This window comes from Canis aureus, chromosome 15 (assembly GCF_053574225.1).
Source record: "Canis aureus isolate CA01 chromosome 15, VMU_Caureus_v.1.0, whole genome shotgun sequence".
Lineage (NCBI taxonomy): Eukaryota > Metazoa > Chordata > Mammalia > Carnivora > Canidae > Canis > Canis aureus.
In genome coordinates this window covers 52398367-52409532 of record NC_135625.1, presented here as the reverse complement: position 1 = coordinate 52409532, position 11166 = coordinate 52398367, and the positions used below count along the sequence as shown (strand labels likewise).

At 46.0% G+C, this 11166-nt stretch overlaps 1 long non-coding RNA gene across 1 annotated transcript; it reads left to right on the top strand.

Annotated features, from left to right (window-relative positions):
• Positions 1-1331: 1331 nt before the first annotated feature.
• LOC144284788 (uncharacterized) lies at positions 1332-10492 on the top strand. Its single transcript, XR_013353199.1, has 3 exons — positions 1332-1750; positions 1948-2186; positions 9352-10492. It is a non-coding gene; the product is annotated as an uncharacterized LOC144284788 (long non-coding RNA).
• Positions 10493-11166: the final 674 nt, after the last annotated feature.

The following is an 11166-nucleotide window of genomic DNA, read 5'->3' as shown; positions in this document are numbered from 1 at the left end:
TTAGCGCCTGCCTTTGGCCCAGGGCGCGATCCTGGAGACCAAGGATCGAATCCCATGTCGGGCTCCCTGCATGGAGCCTACTTCTCCCTCTGCCTATGTCTCTGCCTCTCTCTCTCCCTGTGTGACTATCATAAATAAATAAAAATAAAAAAAAAAAGAAGTCATATCGAGTGCTCCTTCTCAAAAACATGTCTCTTGGGGTCACTTCTACCCATGGCCAGTCCCATCCATTGCACACTGATTCTAATTTCACTTTCCTGGGGCGATACTCTCTTCAAGTTTTAGGGGTATCACCATCCTAAGTATAAACCAAAGTGGGATGGGTCCTGGGAGCAGGAGGGAAGTTCTTTCCCCCCCTAATCTGTGGGCAAGATGAGTCACTTCATCACCCCTGAGGCAGGAGCCCAGCTGGCTGCCGGGACACAGAGTGGCCAGCACTCATCGACCTGTCCATCCACTTGTTACCTCGTCCTGCGTTGCTAGTGATGCTCCTGGCACTGCTAATGAGTCTGAAACCATAGTGACTGGTTCTAGAAACATGCTTCCGCGCTTCCCTTTGCTTTTCAGCAAAGCTCCTTTTGAGAGGTCAGCCTATCTCCATGGTGCCAAGAGGAATAGAGTCAGTTGTCCTCCCTCCTCACACGCCAATTCACCGTTTATTAATGGAAGATACGAAACCTAACCAGAACCAGAAGATGAAAAGAGTATTTTTTTAAAATTGGGGAGCATAATTCATTTCCCTCTGTGTCATTTAAAAATACTTATCTTTCTATGGTTCCTATGGAGAGGGATTTTTAATTTTTTATTATGGAAAATCTCAAATATATACAAAAGCAGGGACACCCATCATTCCATGTACTGGTCAGGGGTCTCCACAGAGACAGAGAAACAGAAGCAATGGGGTGGGGGGTGTGGAGGTAGAGAGAGAGAGAGGTTTATTATCAGGAATTGGTGATGTGGGAGGCTGAGATAACCATGATTGCCCATCTGCAAACTACAGACACAGGAAGGCTGGTGATGGGGTTCTAGTCCAAGCCCACAGGCGAGGAAGTGAGGCCTTTGTAGAACTAGAGAGCTGCTGATGTAAGTTCTAGTTTGGGGCAGGAGAAGTCAGTGTTCCAGCTTAAATAGGGAGAGGATGACTTGCCCTGCCTCTGCCTCTTTGTTCTATTCAGGCCCCCAATGGATCGCATGGTGCTCATGGGCCCTGGGGTGGGGGTGGGGGGTTGGCTTCACTTGGGTTTGACTGATCCAAATGCTAATGTCATCTGGAAATACATCACAAGCACACCCCAAAATAATGCTTATCTAAATATCTATGTCCCTTGTGACCCAGTCAGTTGACATAAAACTGGCCATCGTATTCAGCTTTAACAATTTTCAACATGGCCAAGCTCTTTAGAGATGGAGGCTTGATAGGAGTCTAAGAAGATGTCACTGGAAGAACTGTATTCTTCCTTTGTATAGGGATGCTCTTGTGTCTGCTTGTTTCTCTATTTGTGAAGTCAGGATTAACTGGTGTGTTGAGGTGTTGTTAACTTTGTCAATTTTCCCAGCAAACATTTATCTCATGGTTTTATTTTATTTTTTAAAGTTTTTATTTATTTATTCATGAGAGACACACAGAGAGAAGCAGAGACACAGGCAGAGGGAGAAGCAGGCTCCCTGTGGGGAGCCCTACAGGACTCAATCCTAAGACCCAGGATCATGCCCTGAGAGGAAGGCAGATGCTCAACGCTGAGCCACCCAGGTACCCCTATCTCATGGTTTTAGCATCTATATCATTAGGAGCTGCAAGTGATTTTATTCCAATTCTCTACCTCTTAGCTCAAATTCTTCTGTAAGGAAAGGTATCTTTTATCAGCTATTTGGTTCTGTTGGAACATATTTAATAGCAAAGGTATAGAACAAATGCTTGATTATTTCCTTTTCCTTATGAGTTTTCAGAATAACGAATCCATGCCTTAGCAACCTCCAGATTTGACCAGTGAGAGCTGGGCAGCGCCAGGGCTCAGGCCTTAGGGAGGGAAGCCCCACAGGAGCTGCTTGCCCTGGAAGAGGCCGGAGCAGACCTGGCTGAGGAGTGGACCTTGGTGCAGATTGTCCACACTGGGGATCCTGGCAAAACACAGCAGAAACAGGGAAGACATTCCAAGAGACCCCTGCTGGATTCACCGCCGATGTTGGTGGGTGAGACCTCATATAATTTATTTTTAAGTTGTAAATTTTATTTTAAAAAGATAAATACTGAACTCGCAGAATTCACTTGATTCAATGTTCAAAAAGTATGCAGCTGGGGACAGCCTGGGTGGCTCGGTGGTTTAGGGCCGCCTTCAGCCCAGGGCGGGATTCAGACCCGGGATTGGGTCCCACGTTGGGCTCCCTGCATGGAGCCTGCTTCTCCCTCTGTTTGTGTCTCTGCCTCTCTCTCTGTGTCTCTCATGGATAAATAAATAAAGTCTTAAAAAAAAAAAGTATGCAGTTGGAAGCAATTGTCCCCCAGGAAGCGAGTGGATAAATAAACTGTGGTACATCCACACAATGGGATTATTACTCAGTCCCAAAAAGAAATGAGCTCACAGGCCAGGAAAAGATGTGGAGAAAGCTTACATGCCTGTTACTAAGTGAAGATGTCAGTCTGAAAAAGCTGCAAACTGAATGGCTTCCCAAAAAAAGCAAAACTATGGAGTGGGTAAAAAGTTCAGTGGTCCCAGAGGATCTGGGGGTGGGGAGAGATCAGCAGGGAGAGGGGACTTTTAGGGGGTGAAAGTACACTGCATGGTACTGTAACCATGGATGTGTGTCATCGTATGTTTGTCCAAACCCATGGGTGATTATGACGTGTCACCATATGGGCATCACTGTCACAGACATGGGGTGCTGGTGGGGGATGTGGATGGTGGGGGTTTCTGGGGGAGGAGCAGAATGCAGGGGTATGTGGGAAATTCCTGTACCTTCCTCTCAATTTTGCTATGAACCTAAAACTAGAAATAGATATATTAAAAAAATAGATATATTTTATAATTTAAAGATTTTATTTATTTATTTATTTGAGAGAGACAGAGACAGAGAATGAGCCAGGTAGAGGGACAGAGGGAGGGGGAGAAGCAGACATCCAAGGAGCAGAGAGCCCCACCGTGGAGGGCTCCATCCTAGGACCCTGAGGTCATGACCCGAGCTGAAGGCAGTGGCTTAACCAACTGAGCCCCCCAGGAGCCCCCTCCAGAAATACAAAAGGATAAATAAATAGATTGAAAGAATAAAATGTGAAAAATGTAGGCAGTCAAGATTCTCCTGCTTACTCATCTGACAACCTCCCTCTTCTGGTGCTTGGAGGAAAGCCAGACTAACAGTTTCTTTCACGATCTTCCATAGTCTGTACCCGTGAGTAATTAGCACATAGGCTCTCTCAGACTTTATTAACACAAATGGTAGCATAACCTACACACACTTGCTTTTTCAGGTAATTTAATATAAATAATGGCATTTACTTGCCCGCAACCATTTCTCTCTATAAGAAGAGAACTCTCCACCCCCAGTCCTTGGAGAAAGGCAATCCTGGAGCCCAAGACCCAAAATCTCTGCACACATGTCAGGCTGTGAGCTAGACAACAGCAGGCTAGAAGGAATTTTGGGATAATCATAGAGAGCTCCTGGACTTGAACCAGGGACCTTGCAATCCAGAGGCAAGTGCTCTACCCCTGGGCTATGCTCCCTGCCTGGGCTAACAGACCTGCTCAGGACTTCTCACTTTGGTAGCTATACCCAAGCCGCCTGGGAGAACTAGACTTAATGTTCATTGAACACTTCTAATGTACTAAACTATTCTAAGAGCTCTCTCTCTCTATATATATATATGTGTGTGTGTGTGTAACATACACACATATATATGTTATTTATTTATTTTTTAAAGATTCATTTATTTATGATAGACATAGAGAGAGAGAGAGGCAGAGACACAGGAGGAGGGAGAAGCAGGCTCCATGCCAGGAGCCTGACATGGGACTCCAGGATCACGCCCTGGGCCAAAGGCAGGCATTAAACTGCTGAGCCACCCAGGCATCCCTATATATGTAATTTAAAAACCATTTGTGGCAGTACTATCCTCACCACCAGTATCACCATCCTCATGGAGAATGACAGTGACACAGGGGATTAAGCAACTTGTCCCAAATTCCAGAGTAAGTGATAGAATAAGAGTTAGCCACCACTGTACTCATGCTCCTACATCATACTCATTTGAAGAGCTTTGTATTATAAATATTTTTGTGAAAATATTTGTCTTATGAATATCGTGTGGAAGAAATGTACTTTGAATGGAAGCAAAGAGTCAATACCTATGAAAATCTTGTGACTAAAATACTTACATATTGCAATACAAAAAGATTAGCACAAAGAATACTCTTTAATTAGCATAGTTTGCTTCAAGCTTACCAGTGACCTCAGCAGTTGTATCAAAGCATTTTCATTGGGTTTTCCTACCCCCTCCCAGAGCCATTTTCATTGGGTTTTCCTACCCTCTCCCAGAGCCACCTGCCTACTGCAATCTCTTTTCTGTAATTGGTGGAGCAGCCCACCACACTCTGGGGAGCAAGAGGAGCCTCTTTGTACCCTGACCAGCACACCCATACCCACAGCCACCTGTCCCCTAGAAACTGCAAGAAGACAAGGAAGCCTCCCACGCTCAGGAGGCTGCCTATCATCTACAGGTGGCTGGTCTGGATTGACAGGTGCTTTAGGAGGAAACTGAATACCAGATTTCAAAGAGTCCAAAAGTTCCACAAAACATATAGTATCAAATTTATAATGTTTATAAATGTTTATATTGATTACATGTTTATAAATGTTAATACTGATTACATGTTGAAATTATAGTGTTTTTGATATCTTGCATTAAAATATGGAAATCAGGGATCCCTGGGTGGCGCAGCGGTTTGGCACCTGCCTTTGGCCCAGGGCGTGATCCTGGAGACCCGGGATCGAATCCCACATCGGGCTCCCGGTGCATGGAGCCTGCTTCTCCTTCTGCCTGTGTCTCTGCCTCTCTCTCTCTCTCTCTGTGACTATCATAAATAAAAATTTTTAAAAATAAAATAAAATATGGAAATCAGTTTCACTAATTTCTTTTTACTTTATTTATAAATTTTTATTTGTTTTTAAATTTATTTTCATTTAAAAATTATTTTTATCTTAAATTTATTTTATTTGTAAAGATTTTATTTTACTTATATATTTTATTTATATTTTTAAAATTATATATTTTTATTTATTATATTTTTAAAATGTATGTTTTATTTATATTTTTAAAATTTGAAAATTAAAAGTTTTCCAACTTTTGTTGAAATATAATCGATATAACACTGTGTTAGTTTAGGGTGTATGATATAATAATTAAATATTTGTCTATACTGTGAAATGAGCACCACAATAAGTCTAGTTAACATCCAGCTCCTGTAACTATCCATCCATCAACTATAACATCCATCACCCATAAAAATATATAGCTATATAGTTATATACACTTTTTCCTTGTGATGAGAACTTTTAAGATCTATTCTCTTAGGGATGCCTGGATGGCTCAGTTGGTTGGGCTCCCAACTCTAGATTTCATCTCAGGTCATGATCTGGGGTGGTGGCTGGAGACCCTCCTCCAGCCCCTGGAGTGCAGAGTCGGCTTGGGATTCTCTCTCTCTCTTCCTCTGCCCCTCCCCCCCTTGTAGGCTTTCTGTAAATGAATGAATGAATGAATGAATGAATAAATAAATAAATAAATAAATAAATAAATAAATAAATAGAATCTTTGAGGAAAAGAAAGTCTACTCTCTACAGCCACCACGCTCTACCTTACACCCCAGGACCGACGTATAGCTGAAGTGTGTATCTGTTGACTCTCTTCAGCCATTCGAGCTCTGTTTTATTTCACGTGGCTACTGGCAAATATAAACTTAGGTATATAGCTCATAGTCTACTTCTGGGCTGGACCTCATGGGTGGGGGCAGGACAGGGCAGAATGGACCAGGGTGGTGCTTTCTGACCTGCTTTGCAGCCAGAATGTGGGCTAAAACATGCAGCCCTTATAGGGAACATCTGGACTTGAACCAGGGACCTCTAGATCTGCAGTCAAGTGCTCTGACCCTGAGCTATGTCCCAGGTACACTTGTTTTGTGTCTCTCACACAGTCTTCTTCCCACACAACCAACCCGGGCCTGCCAGCCTCTGTGGCCTCCGTGCCTCCAGCTTCCTTCTGAACTGGCCTTTCTGCTCTGAACGCCAGCTGGCTCCCTTACCTGAGCTGGGTGGATCGCTGGGTCTGGCGCCCACAGGCAGAGGCAGCAGAGGTGCGGGGACCCTCTCCTTGCCTAGACGTGGAGACCCAGCCCCCCGGAGCCCCTTGCCTCGCTCAGCACACTGGCTCTGGAGCACACGCCACCTGGTTTTCCGTCCAGCAGCTACTCTCATCTGCCCCCTGGGGCCCATTTTCCCCTCCACCTTCCTCCTCCTCCTCTTCCCCCTGTTCCTCACCCAGGGCCCTCGCTCCACTCTCCTCTCCTGGCCTGCGCTGTACCTGCGAGACCAGGCCCAGGGAATGAAACAGTAGGTGCCCTAAGCCATGAGAATTGTGACAACGACAGGAGCTATGTTGCAGGGCTTGTCCTGGGAGATCTGAGGACGTTTACTCAAACACACAGCTGTAAACAGCCTAAAGACAGAACACCCGAATGCCAGACATGGGGAACCGCCAGGGGAGATCGACCAGTGTAGGAGAATAATCACAAGGGTTTATCAGCAGTCATTCCACTGGTGACAACCCCGAACCATGGGGCTATCATCGTTAAGCCCATTTTACAGATGAGGAAACTGAGGTACCCAGATCTTACATAAGTAGTCTAACCTGCAATGATTAGAAAGTGGGGTCACAAACCCACGCAGTCTGGCTTGCCCACACAACAAACCACTGGGTTTTACTGCCTGATAGTACAGGGGTCATAGATGCTCAGAAAGAAAAAGCTGTTTATGTAAATTATAAACTGGGACAATTCAGTTGGCTGTTTCTGAAAAAGTATTCAAGTAGCAACTAAACTTCTTCAAATTTTTTTTATTTTTATTTTTTAAGATTTTATTTATTTATTCATGAGATAGAAAGAAAGGCAGAGACACAGGCAGAGGGAGAAGCAGGCTCCCTGTGGGGAGCCCGATGTGGGACTCAATCCTGAGACCCCAGGATCAGGACCTGAGCCAAAGGCAGGCACTCAAACCGCTGAACAACCCAGGTGCCCCTGAACTTCTCCTTGTGCATCAAAACAAAGTCCAAGTGGATTAAAGCATTGTGTATAAATAAATAAAAGTAAGTGGGTGCCTGGGTGGCTCAGGTCATGACTGGGGGCGGGGGGGGGGTCTTGGGATAGAGCCTCACATGGGACTCAGCATCTGCTTCCCCTCTCCCTCTACTCCCCTAACCTCCTCAACCGCGTTCACTGTGGTGTGCTTGTTCTCTCTTTCTCTTTCAAATCAATCATTCGATCTTAAATAAATAAAAGTAAAAGAATATAAATGAATATCTAACTGATTTTGGAACAGCAAGGAAAGCATTCCAGTGAAAGAAATCGCAATAGAATATAGCAATAGATTTGGCTAGAAAAGCATTAAAAGTTAGAAATGTGAACAAAATAAAAAGGTTAACAGCAACTTGGGAAAATATTCTCATAATTTATGATAGACACCGTATTACAAATTAATATCCTCTACATGTAAAGAGCCCACAGATTATGACAAAGGCCATCAAGGATGTGTTCAATCTCAGTAAATCAGAATAAATCTTGGTTAAACCAAAAAAATACAAATTGAAACATTATAATATTTTTCAGCTATCAAATTAGAAAAAATTTTCTGCAATAAAATATATTACTTTCAAAATCAGAAAAACCAATATTTTAAAAAAGATTTTATTTATTTGAGAGACAGAATGAGCAGTGGGGAGGGGCAGAGAGAGAGAGAGAAGCAGACTCCTCACTGAGCAAGAAGCCCAATGTGGGGTTGGATCCCACCTGGAGATCACCACCTGAGCCCAAGACACTTAACTGACTGAGCCATCCAGGCACCCCCAAACCAATAAATAATATAAATTTTAAGAATATTCCTTTCTAGAGGGACCTGGGTGGCTCGATTGGCCTCCGACTCTTGATTTTAGCTGAGGTCATAATCTCAGGGTTGTGGAATTGAGCCCCGCGTTGGGCTCTGTGCTTAGCATGGAGTCTGCTTGTCCCCTTCCCTCTGCTGCTCCCCCAACCGCCCCCCAAATAAGTACATAAATAAAATCTTATTTTATTTTAAAGATTTATTTATTTATGAGAGAGAGAGAGAGAGAGAGAAAGAGAGAGAGAGGCAGAGACACAGGAGGAGGGAGAAGCAGACTCTATGCCGGGAGCCTGACACAGGACTCGATCCTGGGACTCCAGGATCGCGCCCTGGGCCAAAGGCAGGCGCTAAGCCGTTGAGCCACCCAGGGATCCCCAAAATCTTTTTTTAAAAAAAGAATATTCCCTTCTAGGGGCACTTGGTTGCTCAGCTGGTTAAATGTCCAACTCCTGATTTCAGCTGAGGTCATGATCTCAGGGTGCTGGGGTCGAGCCCTGGGTCGGGCTCTGTGCTTGGGTAGGAGCCTGCTTAGGACTCTCTCCCTCTTGCTCCTTACCCCTGCCCCCCATCCCCGCTTCTGCATGATCTCTCTCTCTCTCTCTCAAAAAAAAATTATTTCCTTCTAGTAATTACAAGACCATTTCTTATTGACATAACTAATAAGTAATTGCTTTAAGATCAAAAGAATCAATGGAATACTCATTTGGGAAATTTGCATTATAAATTTACATATAATTCATTTAAGCTTTTTTAGGAATAGGTTCTTCCATTTTAAAGAGGAGGACACAGCTTCAGAAAGTTTCCAAGAGACTCAATTTCAAGGCCTCCCTGTCCAAGTCCATGGCTAGTTCCACAGTACCACACTGCTTCCATCTATTTGTGGTAAAGGTTGGGCAACTGGAAGAACATGAGGGTGGACTCACTGGGGGTCTGGGAGACTTACCACCTCATCCTCCATCTCGCCCTCCTCCGTGGTTAGGCTGTGTGTCCATCTAAGATATGTGTATGTGGAGTGTTTGCTACGTCAGAGGCACTGCTCATACCTCTCTTTTCCCATTTAATTCTTCCAAGGACCCTTCAGGGTGGGTACAGTTATTATCTCCTGTGAGTAGCCAAGATTACCCCCGTTCTGGAGATGAAAAAGCAGAAACTAGGGGGGTTTAAGGAACTTTCAATCCTTTAATGAATACTTAGTAAGCGCCCACTCTGTTCCAGGTTCCAGGCTAGCACCGGGGCTCAACAGTGAACAAGGCAAATATGGTCCCTGCCCTGGAGGAACATGGGTCCTGAGAGGTGTGGGGTGACAGACAAGAACACAGACAAAGGAACGGATCGTGGCAGATATGGAAGACACCACAGGAACACGAAGCGGGGTGATGTGATAGAAGATGATGGGAGACGAAAGGTTGTCAGGTGACAATTTGAGCCAAGGTGCGAATAAGCCAGAGGGTAAACGGTAGATGCTGAGCACTCGGGGCTGCGGGTACAACACCCACCCACAGGGACTAGCTGGGCAGCAGGCAGCGGTGTGAACAGTGCCAGTGTGGCTGCAGCTCAGGGACGGGGAACACAGACAGGGGTCCAAGGAGAGGTCAGCGAGGTGGGGCAGGTCAGATGGTGGGTTTGTTTCCCTGGGCCACCTGGGGCAAGGTGGGCCTGCACTGAATGCGGTTTGTCTCGGTGCACAGGAGCCACTGTGCCCCTCACCGGCTCTCTGCAGTGACTCAACACAGGGCCTGCCGCCTCTGGCCTGCTGTTGGAATAGGCTTCCCTGGGTCAATCCATGAATTTCAGTTTGTTATTGTTCTGTCCACCTGGGTCCTGTTCTCTCGGAGGTGATTTTCCAGTGGAGGAGCCACAGACGTCCCCAGGAGACACACTGTCACCCAGGTGACCATGAGGATTGCCATGAGCCCATAAATGGGTCAGGGTGACCCTAGTTTGTGGAGGGGCTCCGAAGGGCTTCTCTGAGGCAGTGACACCCCCATAACACTGTGTGGGAGAAAGGGAAGTTAGGCGGAATGGGTGATCCAGGAGGACCCTGGCTCAGGTGGAGGTCTGAGCCAAAGAGTGGAGAGAAGGCCAGGATGCCTGCCTGAGTCAGGGGAGACCACCTCCTGTGGGGTGAGTAGCGTCCCCGCAAAGTCATGTCCTTCCAGGGACCTCCGGATGTTGCATTATTTAGAAATACGGTCATTGGGCAGCCGGAGTGGCTAAGCAGTTTAACTCCACCTTCAGCCCAGGATGTGATCCTGGAGACCGGGATGGAGTCCCACATCGGGCTCCCTGCGTGGAGCCTGCTTCTCCCTCTGCCTGTGACTGCCTCTCTCTGTCTCTCATGGATAAATAAAACTCTTTAAACATAAAATAAATAAAATCTTAAAAAAAAAGAAATACAGTCACTGCATATATAATTAGTTAAATTGAGAGGAGATCATACCGGATTAGGGTGGGTCCTTAATCTAATCCGACTATAAAAAAGAGTGACACGGAGAGAACACGAAGACACACACACACACACAAAACCATGCAGGATGCCACGTGATCCCAGAGGCAGGCATTGGAGCAAAGCGTCTTATAAGCCAGGGGATGCCAAGGAACGCTGGCAACCCCCAGAAGCTAGAAGTGAGGAACAGATTCCCCTTCAACTTCTGTTGTGTAAAGCCACCCAGTTTGTGGTACTTTGTTATGGCAGTTCTAGGAAGCTGATACGCAGCCCCAGATAGGGCGGCAGAGTAGGCAGGGCCTCGTGGGCCCTGTCAGAATTCTGGATTTTACCCCAAGAGCAATGGGGAACCACTGCTCTTAGGGTGCAAAGGCAGGCCATGGGCAAATCTGCATTTTTCAGAGATTCCCTCCAGCTGCTCAAAGCATTGGGAGTCGGGCCCCCCAAGGACTCAGTCACGGCTCCAGAGCCTTGCCTGGTTACGCGGAACCACACAGGCTGTTCCTCCGACGCCAGGCGGTTGTGAACCTCCCTCCCCTCCCCGCAGGAGCCGGCCTCGCCCTGCCCAGCCCCGCCTGCAGGTG